The sequence below is a fragment of the Onychostoma macrolepis genome, chromosome 01 (assembly GCF_012432095.1).
Source record: "Onychostoma macrolepis isolate SWU-2019 chromosome 01, ASM1243209v1, whole genome shotgun sequence".
Lineage (NCBI taxonomy): Eukaryota > Metazoa > Chordata > Actinopteri > Cypriniformes > Cyprinidae > Onychostoma > Onychostoma macrolepis.
The window spans coordinates 34,003,864-34,025,733 of NC_081155.1; the positions used below are offsets into that span (position 1 = coordinate 34,003,864).

Sequence of the window (21,870 nt, forward strand, 5' to 3'; positions counted from 1 at the left end):
TTTTATAGGTAATTTGAACAGAATCACTGTTCTGCGGCTGATCACTGAGTCGGCAGCGATTCACTGAACGAGCCGTATAACATCAACTCTGCACTGGATATTAAAATCCAAAATATAGTGAAAACACTATTAATAAGCACAGATCGGCAGATTAAGACATTAACTTGTAAGCACAAAACACAAGATACTTCTCTTTTAAATATAAATACGACTTTATTTATATAAACCTAAGACATAAACTAATCTAACATGAACACACGCATTCACACATTCACACGTTGCAAAAAGAGAGAAAGGATGAGTTTAAGAGAATGAGAATGTGAAATCCCAAGTTTATAGCAATATGTGCTATTGCATAGACCTGAACAACCATCAATCACTTAATTAACCCTCGCATTGAGTTTCGCAATGAGGCTAAATTTTATATTAAATGCACCAGTTCAGCCAGAATCTGGAGTTGTTTTACTTGCGTTGCCTTTGGTTACAGGAATTCCCTTCTGTCGTTGTCATTGCAGGAAAGGGGTTTTCCCGAGTTGGTGATTGGCTGGAAGTTCAGTAGTCTTTGAAGTGATGTCTTGGGAAGCCAATGGTTGGGCGTTGGCTGAGGATGGTCTTGGAGTCAGTTGCTGGTTGAAGTTTGAAGCGGGTGCAGTCGGAGCTGGACTTTGCGGCAAACTTAACTTTTGAACACGAGACTCAATGGAAAGAAAAGAAACTAAAGTAAAAGAATAAAATGAGTAACGAGACTAGGTGGTTTTTCCTCTCATCGTGGTGTTAAGTAGCAACTGGCCTGTAGGCCAGAGCACGCTCAAAGAGCGCTAAAACAGCGTCAAAACGCGGTGGCGAGAAGAAGAAGAGGAGAAGGGAAGAAGGGGCGATTTGATGGTGTCCTGAGGTTTTAAACTCGGCTTTTTGGACACATCCCATCTGGTGTCTTGACCAATTAGATAGGCTATTATCTTAGCTAGGGTTGTTCCTTCCATCATAAATCAGCATGTTATCAGTCACATGGTCTGAATTTTACACACTCTTGCAAAGTATAATTTTGGATGTTATTTCTATAACCAGAATATGATACATTTGACAAAGAATCAGTTGGAAGAAACGTTTCAAGCTAGAAATGTCAAACTCATACATACCAAACACGACTAACCTTAAAGTCATTCAATAGTTATTAGAAAGACATACATAATATGTGCTTAAAACATGATAGTCTAATGTGTGGTTACATACATAATATAGTGTTATGCCTAGAAAAGTTCCTTTTAGGATGATTTTATATGCATATGAAAAAGAAAGTCTCTGTGTAGATCTGTGGGGACCAAAAGACATGTTCTTTGGACAGAAGGATTTCCGTCTGGTTCTTTGTCTTCTATGTGTGGGGAAAGAGTCAATCTAAAGAAGCTTGTGATTTCTCTTGTGGAACACATGTGATGGCCATCTCTTTGACCATTAATCTTGATTATTTACCCCAAATGTGACGATCTCCTTCCTGCGTTGAACACTTATCAATAAGTGTTCTTTTGTCTTAATGTTGCAAACTGTTCTGGAAGAGGCTTGTTGGTTAGGCTTGCTCCAGAGGTCGGAGATAGGCATCTTTACGACGTTGTCATGTTCTCCTGGAATTTCGGCTCCTCATGTTTCGATGTCCTGATCGAATCTTAGTTTTGTCTGACTCGTTCTGATGCTACATCTGACACCAAAAACAGTAAAATATATAAATGAAAACAGTTTCATTGAGAATTTAGCAGCATCAAAATACAGTATGTGGCATAGAGAGGCAACAAATGTAATAATAAATGTACATTGTGCATGTTCAGAAGAAGTGAGCTGCCCTGTAGTGCGAAAATGTAAACAGGTTTGTGTCAGTAAATTGCTCAGTGCAAAGAAAGAGAAGTAATAGGAACCTGGTATATTTTTAATAGTCATGAAGTTCTTTGAAAGACATCTATGACCTATGAAGCATATCTACTCTTCACGCTCTATGTATTTTAACTATGGTTTACTAATAATAAACATATATTGCATAGAACATCCATATTTGTCCATGCCCATGTTGATTAGAGTATTAAAAACTTGAAAAGTATTAATTTAAGGTACATTTAGAACAAATAAAAATAAAGTATCATTTATGATCTGGGCGCTGCTTTTTTTTACAGCCGTTACCGGGGAAACCGCTATATTTCTGAGTTCCTCCTACTGGCAGAGAATGAATGTGCATTTTCAATAATCCAGTCTGTAGTTTTTGTTCAGACCAAAGCGAAAATCCACCCACATAAATCCGTTTTGAATACAATTATAATTTATACTCTAACTCATCCCTTTTCTTAAAAAAATGGTTTAATTCAATTCAAGTTTTCAATTCAAGTTTATTTGTATTTACGATACAATCGCTGCAAAGCAGCTTTACAGGAAATTAAGTTTCTACTATATATATATATATATATATGTGTGTGTATGTGTGTGTATATATATATATATATATACATACATACATACATACATATACACATACATACAGCAGAAACCCAATATATTTAAGTTATGACAGTGTCACGTGTCTGCCTGTCCTAGTCCCCGTTTTCCTTATTTGATTTAGTTCCGTTCCTTGTTAATTAATTATCTGTCATTGTCCCCACCTGAGTTGTATTACGTTGTTTGCTCTTTTGTTCCCTTTCCTTTAAAAGTCCTCAGTTCTCCCTTTGTGTTTGTCCGTCTTGGTGATGTTTAGTAAGTTAATAAAGGGAAAAGTGCGTTGAAGCCATTTCATTCTCTCGTCATTCATTTAAGTTTGGGTTTGCTCACGCCACAACCACAACCCGTAACAGAAGAACGGACCTCTACAGAGAATGGAGTTCGTGGAAGCTGTCGCCGCCCTAGCCCTCCTGGATCTCCCGGTGAATTCTGCTCCGTCTTGGGCACCCAAACTCCCGGATCCGCCATGGTCGTCCAAGCCTCCTGCTCCGTCCTGGGAGCCCAAGCTCCCTGCTCCACCATGGCTCCTCAAGCTCCCTGCTCTGCCATGGCCTTCCGAGCCTCCTGACCCGCCATGGCCGCCGGAGTCCCCTGACCCGCCATGGCCTCTAAGAATCTCCTGTTCCGCCCTGGATGCCTCCTCTGTATCCCTGTCCTGCACCGGCATCCAGGGCGCCCACCCTCCCAGGTTGTACTGTTACGGCGCGGGACACGCCTACCGGGAGGGGGAGGTACTGTCACGTGTCTGCCTGTCCTAGTCCCCGTTTTCCTTATTTGGTTTAGTTCCGTTCCTTGTTAATTAATTATCTGTCATTGTCCCCACCTGAGTTGTATTACGTTGTTTGCTCTTTTGTTCCCTTTCCTTTAAAAGTCCTCAGTTCTCCCTTTGTGTTTGTCCGTTCTTGATGATGTTTACTAAATTAATAAAGGGAAAAGTGCGTTGAAGCCGTTTCATTCTCTCGTCATTCATTTAAGTTTGGGTTTGCTTACTCCACAACCACAACCCGTAACAGACAGACTTAACTTGGTAATTCTGTACATATTTTCTGAGGGTTGGCATCCTCCGTGGTCCTCTGAGGGGTTGCCATCATCTCTTCTCAGGTGTTTGGTCATCTCAGATCTTTTTAAGGGTTGGATCCAGACTGACGCTTCAGTAATTCCTAGTCCCGTGGCAGAATCAGAGAAACAAATAGAGACATAATTAGCGTAGCTACTGTTCTATTCAAGCAAAAATGATTTGTTCAACCCAAGCTAAAGAATCATAATGTACATTTGATCAGATATAAATGCAGTACAAGATTATAAGATGCATTATGTGAATGCTTGGCTAAAGAGATGTGTCTTTAATTGGTTCAATTGTGAGGTTTATCATTTTATAATTTTTTTGTTTTTTGTTAAAACTTGTATCTCAACGGTAAATCAATTGCTATTTCGTGGTCTACAACATGAAAGAATAAAAGTGTCTGCTAAATGAATAAATGTAAATGTAAATTAAAGAATCCCATTATAACATGTACATGAAAAATGTAGAAACATTGGACACAACTATGGGTCACCATTGTTCAACAGTAAGCATCAAGACAAAAAAGTAACCGCAAGGTTGATCTAGGTAAATATGTGCAAATGTATAGGGCCCCATTCCTATATTTGCCTGGGGCCCCCAATTCACTAAATCCGCCCCTGTACATACATACATACATACATACATGCATACCTACGTTTGGTTCAGTTTATGGTTCTTTTTTTCCATCACAGCATTTTTCCATCAATGCAGATGGAATCCAGTGCTAAACTACTTTGACAGTGATTCTTGCACTGCAACTGAATCTACAGCACCATTTTAAGAGAAATAATTCTACGTTGTGAGTCGGCAGTCTGAACTGAACAGACAGTGCATTACAACTGATTCCACGCAACAACAAAGTACAATTATTGTGTTCAATTCGCAAAGAAATGAATCAAATAAAAGAGCTGCTCTTTTTTAATGAATGGTCAAAAGAACTTACAAATGAGTCACAGATAAACTGTTTTTTCAATTTAAAACTGCCTAACTAACAACTGATTCACTCATTGAGCCACAAATCACTAATGATATTTGCAATACTAATCTAAACCAATGAAATAAAATTAGTTTTGTTGTTATAAATTTATGTACATTGGTTGGTTCAGTGATGTTAAATAATATTTTTGTACAGAATAAAACCAGTTAATTTAGATTTATTATATATAATTTACGTGTTTTTCTTTTATAGAAACATAGGCTACGGAGTCCCGCACATGACATGCGGAAGAAATTAATTGCAGCCACAAATTAAGAATTTGCACTCATGACTTATTATTCATCGCCACGTTTCATTAAATTGTTCTCTGATTTTAATTAAATCGAGGACACATTGTACTTAATTGTTCCCTCGCTTTGATTTGCTTAAATTGTGGCCATGTTGTACTAATTCTTTACCTCATTTTTATTTAGTTAATTTAATTTATGCCACAATTTAGCTAAAATAAGTGGAACGAATTAATAAGTCATGGGAACAAATTTTTATTGTCTGTCCACTATATCTATTTTTTTTCCCTAGGTCATTTTTTAATTTATACAAAAATGAATTACCAAAAATAGCATAATATAATATAGAACACACACACACACACACACACACACAAACATGTCTGGTTTGCTATCCTTGTGAGGACTCTCCATAGGCCTAATGCTTTTTCTGCTGTACAGACTGTATATTCTATTGACCTACACCAACCCTACACCTAAACCTACCCCTTACAAGAAACGTTCTGCACTTTTAGATTTTCAAAAAACTTCATTCTGTGTGATTTATTAGCCTGTTTACCCTCAATTTAGGTCCCCACCGTGACACGAGTCCCCATGAGTCTGTGTATTCAGGTTTAAGTCCCCACCTGAATAGAAAAACAGATAGATACACACACACACACACACACACACACACACACAAAAACCCTGCAGATTATCTTGGTGCCTGCACTCAGGTTTGGGACGTTCACTTTCCTTTACTTTTTATCCTGTGTGTTTACCACTGTCAGCAGAAGTTCAAATAGGGCAAAAAGGCCTTCAAGCACTTCCTCCTCTTCCCCTCTTTTTACTCTTCCTCTCTGTTTGTCCTCTTTGTGTCTTTCACACACAAGCACGTTCACCCCTCAGATCACACATCAACAGGAAACGCCTCACAGACGCCACATTTTTGAAAGCCCAGCACACACTCTGGTCCATCTTCACTGTCTCAGCGCAACTGAATATCAGTCAGTCATCTCACTGATACTGTGGTAACAGCACTATAATTCTTTAATATGGAGTATTCGCTCTTCTATATGGCTATTTGCCATAGCATGACAACTGATGTGTGCCACCGAGGTCATGATTAGAGTGAGGAACAACGAAAGTAAGACTTTACAAGACTAATTTCTTTAATATTATTCAATTAGGTGGAAGTTAGGTGGCCACATAGCCTGATGTACACCCACATACTTTATAAAGAGAGATCAGATCTATAGTTAATTATGATTTAACAGCACTTCTCTGTATAGCAGAGTGACTAAAAGCTGGGTCATGGTAATTTGCATTGAGCCACAGCTACGATGTACTGTTAAATGCACAATAATGCACAATTGACCTGTCTATTTATATATTAGTGAAAGTGACAATTTCTTATTCATTTTCTCCAAGAACTTTAAAAGCATAAGTGATTTTGCATAATGCCTTTTTCTGTTTTAAATGCATTTAGTATACCTTTTATAACCTTTGAAATAAAGGGCTGCAATCCTGACACCATCATATCCTTATGTTATTAGCATACCTTTGTGAATATGTGTGTTGTATGGTTTGTTGTATCACTATTGATTGGCGGGTTTGTGCCCAGAGGAAGAATAACTCACAGAACGCCATGAAATAGGGCAGCTCAGATCTCATGTATGAGAGCAAACACGCTCTCTTGACTGACACACTGTTCCTGATTCACCTTGATCTCAATAAATTCCTAATAAAAGCTTGCAGGTAAAGCACTGACATAGTATCAATAAGCCACATACAGTTGTATCAGTTTGCAATGCTAATTCTAAAGCTGTTAAGTTAATATATATATATATATATATATATATTTTATTGCATAAAAAAATCTCTCTGCTCTCTGACTTGTACATAGATTCATAATAAGGGATTTTCATACCAACAATTTATGGCTGATGTACCACCTTCATGTTTTTGTGAGTCTGTAGTCTTCATTTTGGTGCTTCAGCGATTTTTTTTCTCGTCTGACAGTGGTTTGTGTTCCATGTGTATGTATGAGAGAATATGAACAAAGCATTTTCTATTCATGTGTATGACTGTCAATTAGCATAAACTGTGAGTGTGAGCATGAAGTAAAAGTTGAGGATGGCACATTAGGGGCGCAGTCAAAATTTAGGGGCACAGTTTTTTGGGAAGTATATAACATTCATCAGGCATTAAAAACACATCAAATTACTACAGAATTCTGAAATAATATACGTAGGTAAGATGTACCTGATACTGTAGGAGGTACCAAGTAAGTATATTATACTCAGCAATGCTGCATTTCGTTTGTTTAAAAATTCAGTAAAAACAGTAATAATGTGAAATATTATTACTATTTAAAATATGTTTTTCCTACTTATATATATATTCAAATTTAATTTGTTTCTGTGATGGCAAAGCTGAATTTGAGCTATACTTTTTCAGGATTCTTTGATGAATAGAAACTTCAACAGAACAGTATTTATTTTCAGAAGAAATTATTTATTATTTGGGTAACACTTTATTTTAGAGTCTCTTATCTAGTTGCTTATTAGCATGCATATTACTAGAATATTAGGCATTTATTAGTAGTAATTAAGCACATATTAATGCCTTATTCTACATGACCTTATTCTACATTCCTAATCCTACCCAATACCTAAACTTAACAACTACCTTACTAACTATAAATAAGCAGCAAATTAGGAATTTATTGAGGGAAAAGTCGTAGTTAATAGTGAATAAGTGGTCCCTATTCTAAAGTGTTACCATTATTTGTAATAGATATTATACTGTCTTCATTGTCATTTTTGATCAATTTAATGCATCCTTGCTGAATAAAAGTATTATTTTCTTTTTTTTTTAACAAAAAAACAAACAAACAAAAAAAAAAACTTTTGAAACCTTTTGATTTTGAGTTATATTGTTACAAATCACCTCAACTACTGTGATAACATCTCTGTATCTCAAAACAGTAGCTCTAGTTTTACAAGACAGATTGTAGGTATCTACAGCACCTTGTTTTAAAGGGGACCTATTATGCAAAAATCACTTTTATAAGGTGTTTGAACACAGTTGTGTGGCTGCAGTGTGTGAAAACAACCAGCCTATAATGTTAAAAATCTATCAACTCTTTTTTTTATAAAACCAATAAATCATGAACAGTCTCTCCAAACAAGCTGTTTCAGATTCTCCCTCTGTTCACGTCACTGAGGGGAAAAAGTCCCACCCATTTGTGACGCTCTCTGCCCTATTAGCATAAACACAGCCCTGAGTGGGAATCTGCGGTCCGCAATTACTGGAGATATATACATCAGCGCTAGAGAGGCTTTACAAGTGTTGTGTTTTGGGATGCACTAATGAACATATGAGTCGCCATAATCTCCCCTCATCTGAGCCGAGGACACTGTGGTTAAAGTAGAAAAAATCGGTAATGTCCCCTAAATGTTTAGGTATCAATACCAACACTTTGTGCGTGAACGTCAGCTCCAGACAAAGTAAGTATCACGCATTTGTTTTCCAAATTGCCTTTCTGAAAGAGCTTCTTGGCACTCTGTAAGGCTAATTGCTAAAGCTATCGTTGTCTCGGCCTGTTTTCACTGCTGCTGCCTTCAAGTGCTATCAGAACGATCGTGAATAGGAATGTTGTAGTTAAAAGTTACATATGAAAGCAATGTGAGTCGATCGCTTGAAGTTGTCGAGCTCATAATCAGAAGTAGGACTTATAAAGTCTGTGTAATTCATAAACACAAATTTATTATGCACAGTATAATCAGCTGACTGACTTTGAAACAGAGTATGTTTTCTGTAAAGATAACAGGCTTGTACTAATAATGGAATGTTTATTTGCAAAGGCTAGCACTGCTAATGCCGGAGCTTGAGCTCTTGAAGCTCCGCCCTCTTCTCCGGGAGCAACAGCTTATGTTTAAAGCAACATACTCAAAATCAGCACGTTTGGGCTCATACCCTAAACGTGGCAATTTTAACAAGCTATAAAAATGTATCTGTGGGGTATTCTGAGCTAAAATTTCACATATACGCTCTGGGGACATCAGAGACTTATTTTTCATCTTGTAAAAAGGGGCATAATAGATTAATAGGTCCCTTTTAAACTTGAGAGGCCTAAGTCAAAATCTATTATTCACGGCTATTAAAAAAATCCCAGTGTCCCCTACTAAATAATCACACAATCCTGCTCCAGAATGGGGATCGGAGTGCCGGGGCTACAATGATTCAATGGGAGGCCGATTATTCATTATAGTTCCCTACCGAGTGTCACGCTGGTCTCATCTCCTCCTTCCGCTACAACCTTTTTCAGTTTCAGAGTTGGAAACGTTTGCTACTTTGTCACGCCAGAGGGAGTCCACCTCCTCCACACTAGTATCCTCTCCAGGCTTTCTCTGACTCTCTCCTGTTCACCCCATGGTAGTTACAGAGAAGCAATAGCCTCAACCAAAAACCTCAGGATGATGCTCATTTATATGCTGCACTCATCCGCTCAGCGGCTGTCCTGAACTTCCCCCATGGATGCGCTGTCCCCAACGCAGACTGCCTACAGCCTCCGGGCGGGTCAGAGAGAGAGATGGCCACCACTGTGTGTTGAATATTCCCAACTGAGCCATCTCCACTCATCCTGTTGGCAGGTTTTCCATTTATCTGGCAGGGATTGAAAACATACACAGTGTGACCAATGTGACAGACCTCAGAGAGGCTTTTATTTTAAATAATTATTTTATTTTAAATTAAAGTGTCCAAGGGTGAAAATGGAAACAGAAAAAGAGTGTGGTGTCCTTATCATGCTGTTTTATGTTTGGGACATACGGAGGAGTCATTGGTCATAATTTGCCCAGATAATTCCCTTCACATGTATGTCAGATTTAATTCTAAATTCAATGGATTTGATTCTGTGTTAACCCTACTGTATCATGTTTGATTTGCACATTTCTAAGGCCTCTAAATGATAAATACAGTCAAAGCTTTGCTGAAAAAACTTGTACATAATCTATGCCTTCTGTTGTTTGATTGATAGTTTATACTTTTTTAGCAAGTAAAATACCTTTTAGTGTAATTCTATACTACACTCTTTAGAAAAATGGTTCTAAACAGTACCAGAAAAGGGTTTTTCAGCTTGTAACAATAGCAGAACCCTTTTTGGTGCTAAATAGAAGCCTTTTTATAGGGTTCCATAAAGAACCATGCTTTGAAAATGCTATATAGGACCTTAATGGTCTTTTTAATTATAGTTTATTATTAGTATAATTATATCTTTAATAGTATTATTAATATTATTTGTATATATGATTTATTAATATAGTTTTTTAGCCCTCTATCTGCCTGGTCTTATATTATATTGTAGCCTTTTTTACATAATAAAACAACAACAATAGCATGTCAATTAGGTACTTTTATTTATTTATTTTTAATGTCATGCAGAATTGTAACAAAAATGACAGTGCTCTAACAACAGTTATTAGCAGAATACATTAATAAATGACAATTGACATTGAACATAAATAAATACTTAAAGTAAAACAAAATAGAAACAGAAAATAGTGTGATGAAGACCAAGGTCCAGTGAAATACTGTATTTTCATAATCCTCTATGATGCCTGAAAGTCCATCATTATGCATATTTTGGTGTGATTGAGTGGCAGTTTCTCTCTGCAGATGATGAGGTTGTAGGATGTGACAGCATCTGAAATGCACAATTGAGTTTACAGTTACAATGTGTCTCCTTCCATTTGTTTAAAACAATTGTTTATGAAGGTCAAAAATAGTATGTTAAAAGGAAAAAGTGATATAAAGTCATGGGATAGCTGTGACTGGGTATGTTTATGCATAAACCCAAGTAATAATAATAGTAATAATAATTATCATCTCACATAAATGCTATCTTTGTTACTTACTTGGTGGTGAAGAGGAGATAAGTATCTTTAACTAAACAGGGCTGGTCACACTTACATATTCTGTTAAACTAAAAAGAGACAAAAAGACATTGGTAGGAAACCAGTTACAATTTGAAAGTTAAATTATAGACATTTTAAGAAAGAAATTATTTACCTGTTGAATGTGTTGACAGTCTGTGTAGCTGAATGGCTGAGCTCCAGAAAAGCAGTATTGAGCCTTTATATATATATATATATATATATATATATATATATAAGTGTAGCCTTAGGGTTTTACATTAAAACAACAACAAGAACAATGTTGTGTGGATTGGGTACTTTTTTATTGACATGTAATATTGTAGCAAAAATGTCAGTGCTCTTAACAACAGTTATTAGCTGAATACATTACAAAATGACAATTGACAATGAACATGAATAAATAAACAAAGAAGTAAAACAAAATAAAAACAAACAAACAGACAAAAAAAAAAAAAATAGATGTGATGAAGACCAAGTTCCAGTGAAATATCTTCATATGCCTTTAAGTTCATCATTTTGGTGTGACTGAGTGACAGTTTATCTGCAGATGATGAGGTTGTGGGATGTGATGCATCCGAAATGAGTTTAGAATTACAGTGTGTCCATTTGTTTATGTAAAAACAATTATGTTCACGAAGGCCAAAAGTAGCAAAACATGGACAGTATGTGAGCCCTTCACAATCGTAAAAGAAAAAAAGTGATATAAAGTCATGGGATAGCTTTATAAAACCAAGTAAAATTAAAAAAAAAAAAAAATTCTAACAGTATGGATTATTAATTAAATATCTCTGTTACCTACTTAGTGGAGAAGAGGGGAGAAGTATCCTCAGCTTAAAAGAGCTGCTCACACTTACATGTGACCAAAAAGCTAAAAAGAGAAAAGAACATGTTTGTTTGGAAACCAGTTAATTTAATTTAATTTAATTTAATTTAATTTAATTTAATTTAATTTAATTTAATTTAATTTAATTTAATTTAATTTAATTTAATTTAATTTAATTTAATTTAATTTAATTTAATTTAATTTAATTTAATTTAAGAATGTAATCATTTACCTGTTGAGAGTGTGTTGACACTGAAAATCAGTAATGAGGTGCTTTGACAGTTACAGATCTGAAAAACAAAAGGGCGGAAATAAAGAACCCTAAACTCTAACACAAAGAACCATTTCAGCATAAAGGGGTTCTTCAGGATGCTATGGTTCTAAATATAACCGTTACTACATGTAAAGAACCTTTAAAGAACCATCTTTTTTTAGAGTGTATAACTATACTATAACTTTAACTCTTTTGTTTGGTCTATTTAATATAGTTACAGTTTAGTTTTGTGGTCCTTACTGAATGTAAGAAACGCAAGTATAATTCTTGTTTTGTTAATAATATTTCAAGATAAACACTTGGACTGAAGAAACTTAGGTTTACCTGATTATCCATGCATCACAAAATCACATTAAAATGTAACAAATATGGTTGCAAATATGACATCAGGCTTTTAATAAATAATAATAATTAATAAGTCGTTACATTTATTTAGCGCTTTTCTGGGTACTCAAAGCGCTTTACATGGAAGGGGGGAATCTCCTCATCCACCACCAGGATGGATCTCTCAATTAATGCAATACAATAAAACCTACAGAGTTTTGTTAATAAAACTGAGCATTTAAATATCATCTTACTAAGAAACAACTGATATTTATATGCATTTTATTAAAGTAGTTTGTTATAAAGATCTAATTTATTTACATAGAAACTATGTGAATTTTATCTTTTTATATATAAACATCAGCAGCTGTATCAAGTGCTGAAAAGCATACAAACATTTTGGCGCTCATGCACTAGCAAAATGTGATGAGGCCACATTCAATTAAATGAGTGACTACATTTACATTTTGGTCTTTTTTTTTTCATTTGTGTACTTATGTAAACATCCAAGGTAATGAAATATTTATTTATTTATTTATCCTGTGTGTAATAAAAGGCAGTTGTTCAGTACGGTATGTTTTTAGAGGGAGGACAGAAAATTGTGTATAACTCTTCAATCAACATGCAGACAAATGAAAGCACTCTAACAGTCTCTCATATTTACATGTTTTAGTGGCATGCATTTTCCAATTTATCCTTCAGCCTCTCATTGTCACGACTTCGAGGGGAGCGAGGACTCCTCTCTGGGCTGGATTGGTGAACAAGAGCCCTCTCTGGGCTGGACGTGGGAACAGGAGCCCACTCTGGGCTGGACGTGGGAACAGGAGCCCTCTCTGGGCTGGACACGGGAACAGGAGCCCTCTCTCGGCTGGACACGGGAACAGGAGCCCTCTCCGGGCTGGATGTAGGAGCTGGACTCCTCTCTGGGCTGGACTGGGGAACAAAAGCCCTCTCTGGGCTGGACACGGGAACAGGAGCCCACTCTGAGCTGGACGCGGGAACAGGAGCCCACTCTGGGCTGGACGTGGGAACAGGAGCCCGCTCTCGACTCTGGTCAGGAGCTAGAGCCATCTCTCGACTCTAGTCAGGGGCTGGAGCCATCTCTCGACTCTGGTCAGGGGCTAGAGCCATCTCTCGACTCTGGTCAGGGGCTGGAGTCATGGAGGATCGTCTCCTTTTCCTCCTTAGGGTTCAGAGTGCAGTGGCTAGCGGCCTTGACTTTGGAGTGGCCGGCAGTTCTGGGCTGAGGATTAGGGAGGAGCTTAGGAGAACTCTGGGGTACCTTGGGTTGGGCAGGTGGTCGGAGCCGTTGGTCAGGTATCTGGGAGTTCCTGGCGTGGGGTGAGCTGGGGAGACACAGCTTGTTCCAGAGGGGGCTGGACAAGGAAATTTAGAATTTTCCTTTACTTCTTCCACTTCGAAATCAAAATTAAATGCACAACTAAGTGAGAGGATCTTGAGACACACAATTACATTTTTTAATTTTTAAATTGAGACAGAATTGAGGTTCCCTATGTAATAAACAGCGTGGAATAGCTGTGAAAAAATGTGCATATCCATTAGCTTGTTCTGAATATTAGCATATAGAGATATTCCAATAGTTGTGTTGTACACTATATTACACATGTAAGCCTCTGGGAATAAGTCTCATTAATGTATTGAATATTATTATTTTATTGAATATTATAAATATTATTGAATATGACAATTAATTAAAATAAAAATGCATATTAAAGGCAGAAACCATAGGATGGATTTAGGAACTGTTTTGGGATTGCTGATATTTTATTTTATGTTATGCTTGTGCATTTATACAACATTAGCAGTGAACTTTCTCCTAATGTCATAATTGATATCACCTACATGCTTCTGCCTTTTTCCAAATCGCAAATTACCATCCATGTCAAAATGGACTTTTAAACCCTGGATGCAAGCAGTCTGTTGTCTATGCAATATGTCATAGTCATTTTTCTTCATTAATGAAGGAGATATGAAATGCATCAACATGACAGCAAGTTCAGAGAATCACTTGACAACTCCTCCCTTTTCTTATGCTTCAACATACTGTACACACTGTAAAAAACTGCATGTTCTAGACAGATGTGTACTGTATTTTTCCAATGTTTTTTTTCCTCCCCTCTGCATAGCAGTTTGAGATCATTACATTATGAGAACATTCCTCAAAAAAATTGAGAACAGATGTGTTCTCAAAATTTTTTACAAAATGTACAGTTAAAAAAGAGGAATGAGAAGAAATGAGAAAGTATGGGGGATAAAGGGAAATAAAAATGTCACTAAGACAGAGAACCATGAACCGTCAGTTGCTATGGTGACAAAAAAATAAATAAATAATCAAAAAGCACCTACAGTAAAGCAACCTATATGACAACTAGATAATGTTCAGCAAACACTATTTTTAATATGAGAGTCTTCATTTAAATTGAAATCAGTGACAATCAGTGGCTCTTTCTGAGGACTAAACCAATTTTCTCCTTAACGTTGACTTTAAAAAAAAAAAAAAAAAAAAAAATCTGAATTTAATGAGCTATTCAAAAGAAGAAGAAGAAGTATTCTCTCCCCTTCAGGGAAGATGTTTTAAGTTCAGGTCTATCATTTCGTTGACTTTAGCTGGGGCACCTGAATGAAAAATGACACCTTTCAGAAAGGACAGATGTAATGCATCTTCTCCGTTAGCCACTTTGCAGTGCTTTAGCCTGGTTTGTAAACTTCATAAGCGGAAGTGCTTTTGTGGATGTGTACCAAGATGGAGTGCTTTGTTTGGTGGAACAGCAACAGGTCACATTCCACTACAAGAGTTCCAGCGTCACTGCAGTATAGCTGTTACAAATTTGACCTTTTAAACATCTGTTCTAAAGTTAATAGAAAGGAAACAAGAATAAGACAGGTACTAGAAGAATTTCCAGAATATTTCATTTTATGTGTTATAGAAAATCATGCATTCTATATTTCAAGCCCAGACAGAATCTACTGACTTTTTCATTTCACATCTGCTGATTTTTAATGAAAATCCAAAAAATGGATTTATTTTAAACATTAAAATGTGTTAGCTTTGATTTTATTGGCAACCAAAAACATATTATTTTGCTTAAAATTATATACCAAGACGTTTTCTAATATTACTGTGAACAGGAGAAAAGGAAACACACAATATGGAAGAATGAATGAGTCCTGCCTTGTAAATTAAAAAGCAAATCCATTAGAAGCTCTGTTTTCTATCAAAAGAATCAGCGTCCTGACCGGCAAACGTGCATTGGCTGGAACAACTTTGCATGTATGCTTTTTTAATGCTATTTGAGGATAAGAAACAATGTTTATGGGTTGGTTCATATCAGAGTTTATTGATGATTTGAAATGCTATTTAAATGTGAATTTTTCAAGACGTTTTTGAGAGTTCAGTATTTCCCCATTCAAGTAGATAGCAGTTGGTTTTGCATGCCTAAAATAGCTGATGTTCCTTGAAAGGGACTTTTTCTAAACTTGTAAATAAAACAATATTTTGACGAAACCAGACAGAGATTTGTTCATGTCAAGCACAGTGGGTTCACAGATATGACAAAATTCTGTAATCACAACAAGAAAGAAACACAAAAAAAAATTAAATTAAATTAAAGTCAATTGGGAACAAAAGAACTCTGAACCCCACTGATTTTCAGAGCATTTACTTCCATGGACTTATGGAAATGAATTATTATCCCAAAAAAGTATGTAAAGCACCTTAAAGAATATATTTAATCGATGAACACAAAGGATGTCATATTTATTTTGAGCATTTCATGTGGGCTGCAGATGAGTCATGACAACAATCTATTTACTGTATCAAAAACATTATCGATATGTCTCTTCATTTTGAGCTGTAGAGGGAATATGACACACTCTACAGGTGTATTTATGCTTCCAGCAAAGTCAAGTTGGAAAAAGGAAAAGCAAAAAAAGCAGAGGACATTTAAGTTTACATGTAATGAATGAACAATAATCCCAGTAAGATGCTGGAGTAGCTATACTGAAACATGTGGTCACAATAGTCCACAAAGTATGGCTCACAAAAATGTAAATAACATTCACAATTTATGACTCACAAATATAAAAAAGTTCATTTTCACGGATCTGTCTGTCATTCCTCACTACGTCATCACAGAGCACCCTCACCTGATTACTAATCAGCCACACCTGTCACGTAATTATCAGCACACACTTAAGCACGCACCCAGCATTCATTGTCTGGTCTCCCTCGTGGATCACAGATGCTAACGCTATTCTGCTCTCCAAGTGTGACTTGCCCCTTCCAACGATCTTCTAGAACATTCTCCATTACTCACCTGTTCCCCAGCTCCTGGATCCCAACTCTCACCTCTCCGTGCTGTGTGTGCTCTTCAAGTCTGGTAATCCAGTTAGCATTTCATCCAGAGTCTCGTCTGTCTCCTAATGTCCATATCATCTTGTTGAACTTTATTGCCAATAAATACACCTGTTGTGGGTCATTGTCGCTTACCTTCTGTCTGAGTCTGTGTTCCCTGACACTAGTATACTTTCCACTGTTTGAACCATGCCTGTCATGACCACGTCTCTGTCTAATAAAAGCCTGCAAATGGATCCGCACGTCTCATTCCCCCGTTACACTATCATACACAAACCATATAACAAAAATTCTTAGGCCCAAACACATAAAGACTTCTTTTTTTTTTTTTTTTTTCAATCACACACTCATTTCCAAAAGCAATTCAACATACTCTTGAACACAAACACACTTTTATTCGCACATTTACACCCTCTGCCCCATTACCCACACCCATAAACAGTCACTCTCTCTAGAAATTGAATATTATGAATCAAGGGCGTAGGTTTGTTTTTGACATTGCTGAGGATATAAACCCCATGATAATTACATTTAGAATGAAACCATATTTAAAAACATGATATTAATCATATCATATGATGAAATATAATTTGTTGTTACTACTGTAAATATATATTATTGTATTTATTATTTAATATATCAATACTTTCCTTTAATACTTTCAGAATCTTTACTTATTAAAATGATTTTGTTTCTGTATTTTAAAATATATTTTTGATACTAACATTTTAATGACGGTATATTTATTGAACAAAAATTAATACTTTTATTTTTCAAAATAAGCAGAAGATAGTTCAAACTTTGCTAAAGTGATTGTTTTGAACAAGTATTAACTTAGACATTATTTTTTTTAAAAACATTATTTTAGCTGAAGCATTTGTATCAATAGCGAGTGCCTTTTGCACCGTACTTCAAACTCATCGATGCACCTTTGTTAATTCCTGAAGTTAACTTTTATATTACTGTTTTAGACTGCTGTCTTGAATTGGGTGCAATACCTGCGAGTTGTTCTAAATGTGGTGCTGTGCTTCTCGTCCGGTGTGCGACTACATTCCTCCCATGTATTAAATGCGCATCCTTGAAAGCACGCACTTTTCTAATGTATTTACTTTAACTTCTTAGGTATAATATCAATGGTATGACCTTTCAGATGCGTCCCAAATTACAAAAACATATACATATTTTGTTTGATGTTTGATCAAAATTATTGCTAGGGATAGGTTGGTAGTCGCTGGATATTGGTAGGGACACGTCCCTTGCGTCCCCCCCTAATTCTACGCCCCTGTTATGAATAGAGTCTGGCTCTTATTAGATTACAGATGCCACCTGTGTGTGTTTAGCTGATTTCTAATATATTTTCTAATATATTTCTGTGCTCTCTCTCTCTCTCTCTCTCTGCCTGCCTGCTAATCTCCATATAAGCACTCCCTGATCCACTTTCTTTCCCCTCTCTTCTCATGAGGGCATGAACGGACTGATGGGATGAAATGAAGCAGAGGGGAGAGGAGGACGGAGACAGTGAAAGCCAGACACACAGTGCGAGCATGTCAGCAGTTTAAGTCCAAACTGTCTCCTGAGAAATGACTATATCAGCTTATAGGAGTCTCAAAGAATATCAGATGAACAGCTGATGTCTCAGACACAGCGTACAGGAAAATGTACTGAAAGATTATTGCAGCAACTGATAAAAAATAGCCTAACGGGATAAAGTAAATGAAAATGAGTACTTGAAGTTTGAACAATGTGACTTCTTTTAACCTTTTTTTTTTCGCCCACAGACTCTCAAAAATTGAGTCTAAATATAGGCATATTTACCTCAACACTCAAACGTAATCGGTGGTCTCGTGTCGTACAGTGAGAGAGGTTCAAAGATGGCCGTTTTCACGGTCTTGTGACCAAAGATAGCCTACGATACAGCATGATCATTTCACAGTGTTTGCTGTTACGATCTACATTTACTGACCAACCAATAGAAATGTGACATGAAACCAACGCGACATGGCACTAAAACATAAAACTGCTCACCTCAAGCTCTTATCCCTACCTCTTTCGCTGCTTCCACTTTTTTTTTTCAGCACACATAAAACTACAGCTGCTAAAGTGTGATTTATCATGCTCTTTTTGTTTGCCACTTGCACATGCTGATTCTACTATAGTTTTGTGCGTCGTAGCGTACGAGTCAATAGGTGTCATCATTGTACAGTCTACATACATGTCGTAGCCAAGTTTATTAGATCCATGTTGCACAGTGTGACATGCAGTGATCTTATAGGATTGGTAAAATCGTGCAGTGTGTTTTGGGCTTTAGAGTGTGTATGTGGTCACTAATGTTGTAATATTAAAAAACAGTTTCATCCCTCCCCCATTTGCTCCACAGAAAACATAACAGCTACTTCTTTAAGCCTCAGAGCTGTGTAATTTTTGCACCTGATCTGAGTTTCACACCCGGCTGCTTTGGAGCTGCATTTGCAGCCTCCTGCGGGACCCTAACAACTCACCAGCCTTCAAAGAACTGCATTTAGACTAACTGATGGGATGAGACACGACAGCGAGCAATCAACTTCTGTGTCCTTCACTCCATCTCTCTCTTGCACGCTCCTCTCACACATGCTCTCTCTTTTTGTTGAATCAAGGTGCAATCACATTAGAATGTGTTTTCTATTTCTGTGGCTCTTAAACAAGTTTTCTCTTTCTTTTGAATTATGTTTATTGGGGTGAAAACGCAGATGCCACTCACAGTTCTGACAGGAGGCACTTTACTCTGAGAGCTCTTGAATAACTTAATCCTCTGTAAGTGGTTTTCATCCATGCTTACAGTCGATCAGCTCTGCAGCTATAACCTCTCAAAGACAGAAAGCGAAACTGGAGATTGTCAGAAGGAAAGCATTCAGCATCGTAAGCATTTAATCTGTTTAGATCTCACGAGTTACTCAAAAGCTTGATGAAAACATGTTTGCTGTTAGCCTGAAGTGTGAGGAGACGCTGCAGTATTATCTAGGACAGAAGGAAATTTCCTCACAGCTCTCTCAGCAACACCAGGCACAAGTTATTGTAGGAGAAAATTATTAAATATATAAAGTAATTGTATCCTGTTCATGGAAAATGGCAGCAATATTCAAAATACCAGGTAACAAATAGTCATATAAGAAAACTGACAAGTCAAAAAAGTAATAAATGTAGGCAAGTGATAAAAAAATAATATTGCTGCAACTGTGAGTGCACTTACAAACCATTAAATAAATGGCCTGAATATTATGCTGATTTATCAGTCTGTTAATGTATCAGTTAAACTGTTTAGTGATTACAATTGCTGTGATTTAGAGAATCGGTGACTTGGTTCGTAGCGCAGATAGTCCTTCAATCCTGAAATTCTTGGATAAAAGCCCAGAGTAATTGGCCACTTACTGGGAGCTGCTGACTGGAAACATCTGTAGAGGAGGTGAACTGTCCACTGATTGACAATCACATAGGAGTGAAGCAAAGGAAGTGTCAGGGAATAAAACAAGCTACAGTCAGCTCTTTTAGCTATTTGTTTCTAATTGTTCTATTTCTTCTTCTCACCCTCATTTCTTTCTCTAAATGAGCTGTGCTCTCTCAGGTGAGTTGTTTCTTGACTGCCTTTGCTTCAATCAAACAGTACCCCCCAATAATTTTATTGAATTATTTAATAAAAATTTAATAAATCAATTAGACATTTATTCATATCAATTTAACAAGTAAATGTTAAAATAAATTAAATATATTTTTAAAAATATATTTAAAAAATAATTGATATTCAACTTGGTTTTCATCATTTTCACATATTTCATATCATGCATGTTCTTCAGTGACACACCATCACAGAATATGGTGCAATTTGACAAGCTTCGTGACAACCTTCAATTTGATTTGAGGTTTTAAATTTCCCTGCAAGAAATGGGTGCCTTTATGGAATTGTGCTTTCTTTTTTTCATCCTGTGACACACATGGACAAACACAATGCCTGTTTCCCTTTTTTCATCAAAAAACCTTTTTCCCTGCTGAGTTCCCTATTATCATCCATGTGTTCCTGTGATTACATTTTAAGTAATTGTTTCCGCCAAAAATGTTCACAATAATACATATTGCCAATTTAGTTGTTCTGCGTTTATCCCATTGAATCTGGCCTGATACATATGGGGGTCAAATAACACTCCTGAGTCATCAGGACACGTGTGCTTGGGACACATTTGTGAATGTGATGTACAGCCTTCAACAACAATCAATACATGTGACCTCAAACCCTCATGATGACGTGGTATCATTTTGGTATTAAGCAAACACACACGCCACTCTCTTAAGGCGTGCTTCCAGATCTCTGAACTACAAATACACATGTGCATGTACGTGCACATTAATCCAGTCATTTACACCTTAATGCTTTCTTTATGCATGTTGACACACGTGATGTGAATAGTAATTTAGCATACGTGTACTGTAGTCTACATTAGTCGCTTCACATGCACAGCATGATGCCATCTAACACGCTTGATGACAGCTAATAATCTCTGGAACATGCACATACTTTACCTATTTACCATACTTTGCATATTTTACCTTTTTTCACTGTAGTTTTTGGTATATTAGGTGTGGAGAATAATTACTGTAGCAGACTTCGTATGCCTACCTGTTCGACCCTATCAACAATCTTTCTTTCTACACACACACATGTTGTGTTTCCATGTTTTATGGGGACTCTCCATAGGCGTAATGGTTTTTATACTGTACAAACTGTATTTTTTATCGCCCTACACCAACCCTACACCTAAACCTACCCCTTACAGGAAACTTTCTGCATTTTTAGATTTTCAAAAAACTTAAAAACTATTCTGTATGATTTATAAGCTTGTTTCCTCATGGGGACCTAAAAAATGTCCCCATAAGGTCAACATTTACTGGTATTACTATCCTTGTGGGGACATTTGGTCCCCATTATGTGATGAATACCAGGTACACACACACACACACACACACATTTTTAAACTTCTCCTGCTGGTCTGTAGACTTGGGGCTGGAACAGGTTTTGCTCAGGTCATGATCGATCTTTTGGATGCCTAGCAAGCAGCTTAATAAATCAGCTTGCTTTTTGCTGCCTCTTTTGTTTAATTCATCTTCTCTGTTGCTCTGAGAGGAAAGCATGCCTGTGGAAATGCCCAGAATTCTCACTAACCTGAATTTTCAAACAAACCTGGGTGTTTTTGCAACTACGGGAACATTTGGCCTTGTGTGTTTTTAGAAAATAAACACGTTTCAAATATACACATACATACATTCATGCACACAAAAACTTTTTACTTGAAATTACAGCTTGGAAAATGTACAATAAAAAAATATTTTTACAAATAATTAACATTCATTCATTCATTTTTACAC

The 21,870-nt window shown here is 36.6% G+C and overlaps 1 long non-coding RNA gene across 1 annotated transcript in view; it reads right to left on the reverse strand.

Moving 5' to 3' along the window:
* Window positions 1–227: 227 nt before the first annotated feature.
* The window catches only part of LOC131550542 (uncharacterized), a 108,157-nt gene continuing 86,514 nt past the window's right edge, over window positions 228–21,870 (reverse strand). Inside the window, exons 5-7 of the long non-coding RNA XR_009273560.1 lie at window positions 9,026–9,412; window positions 2,640–3,635; window positions 228–1,693 (exon numbers count right to left, since the gene is read on the reverse strand). This is a non-coding gene — a long non-coding RNA (uncharacterized LOC131550542). The remainder of the gene's footprint in view (window positions 1,694–2,639; window positions 3,636–9,025; window positions 9,413–21,870) is intronic.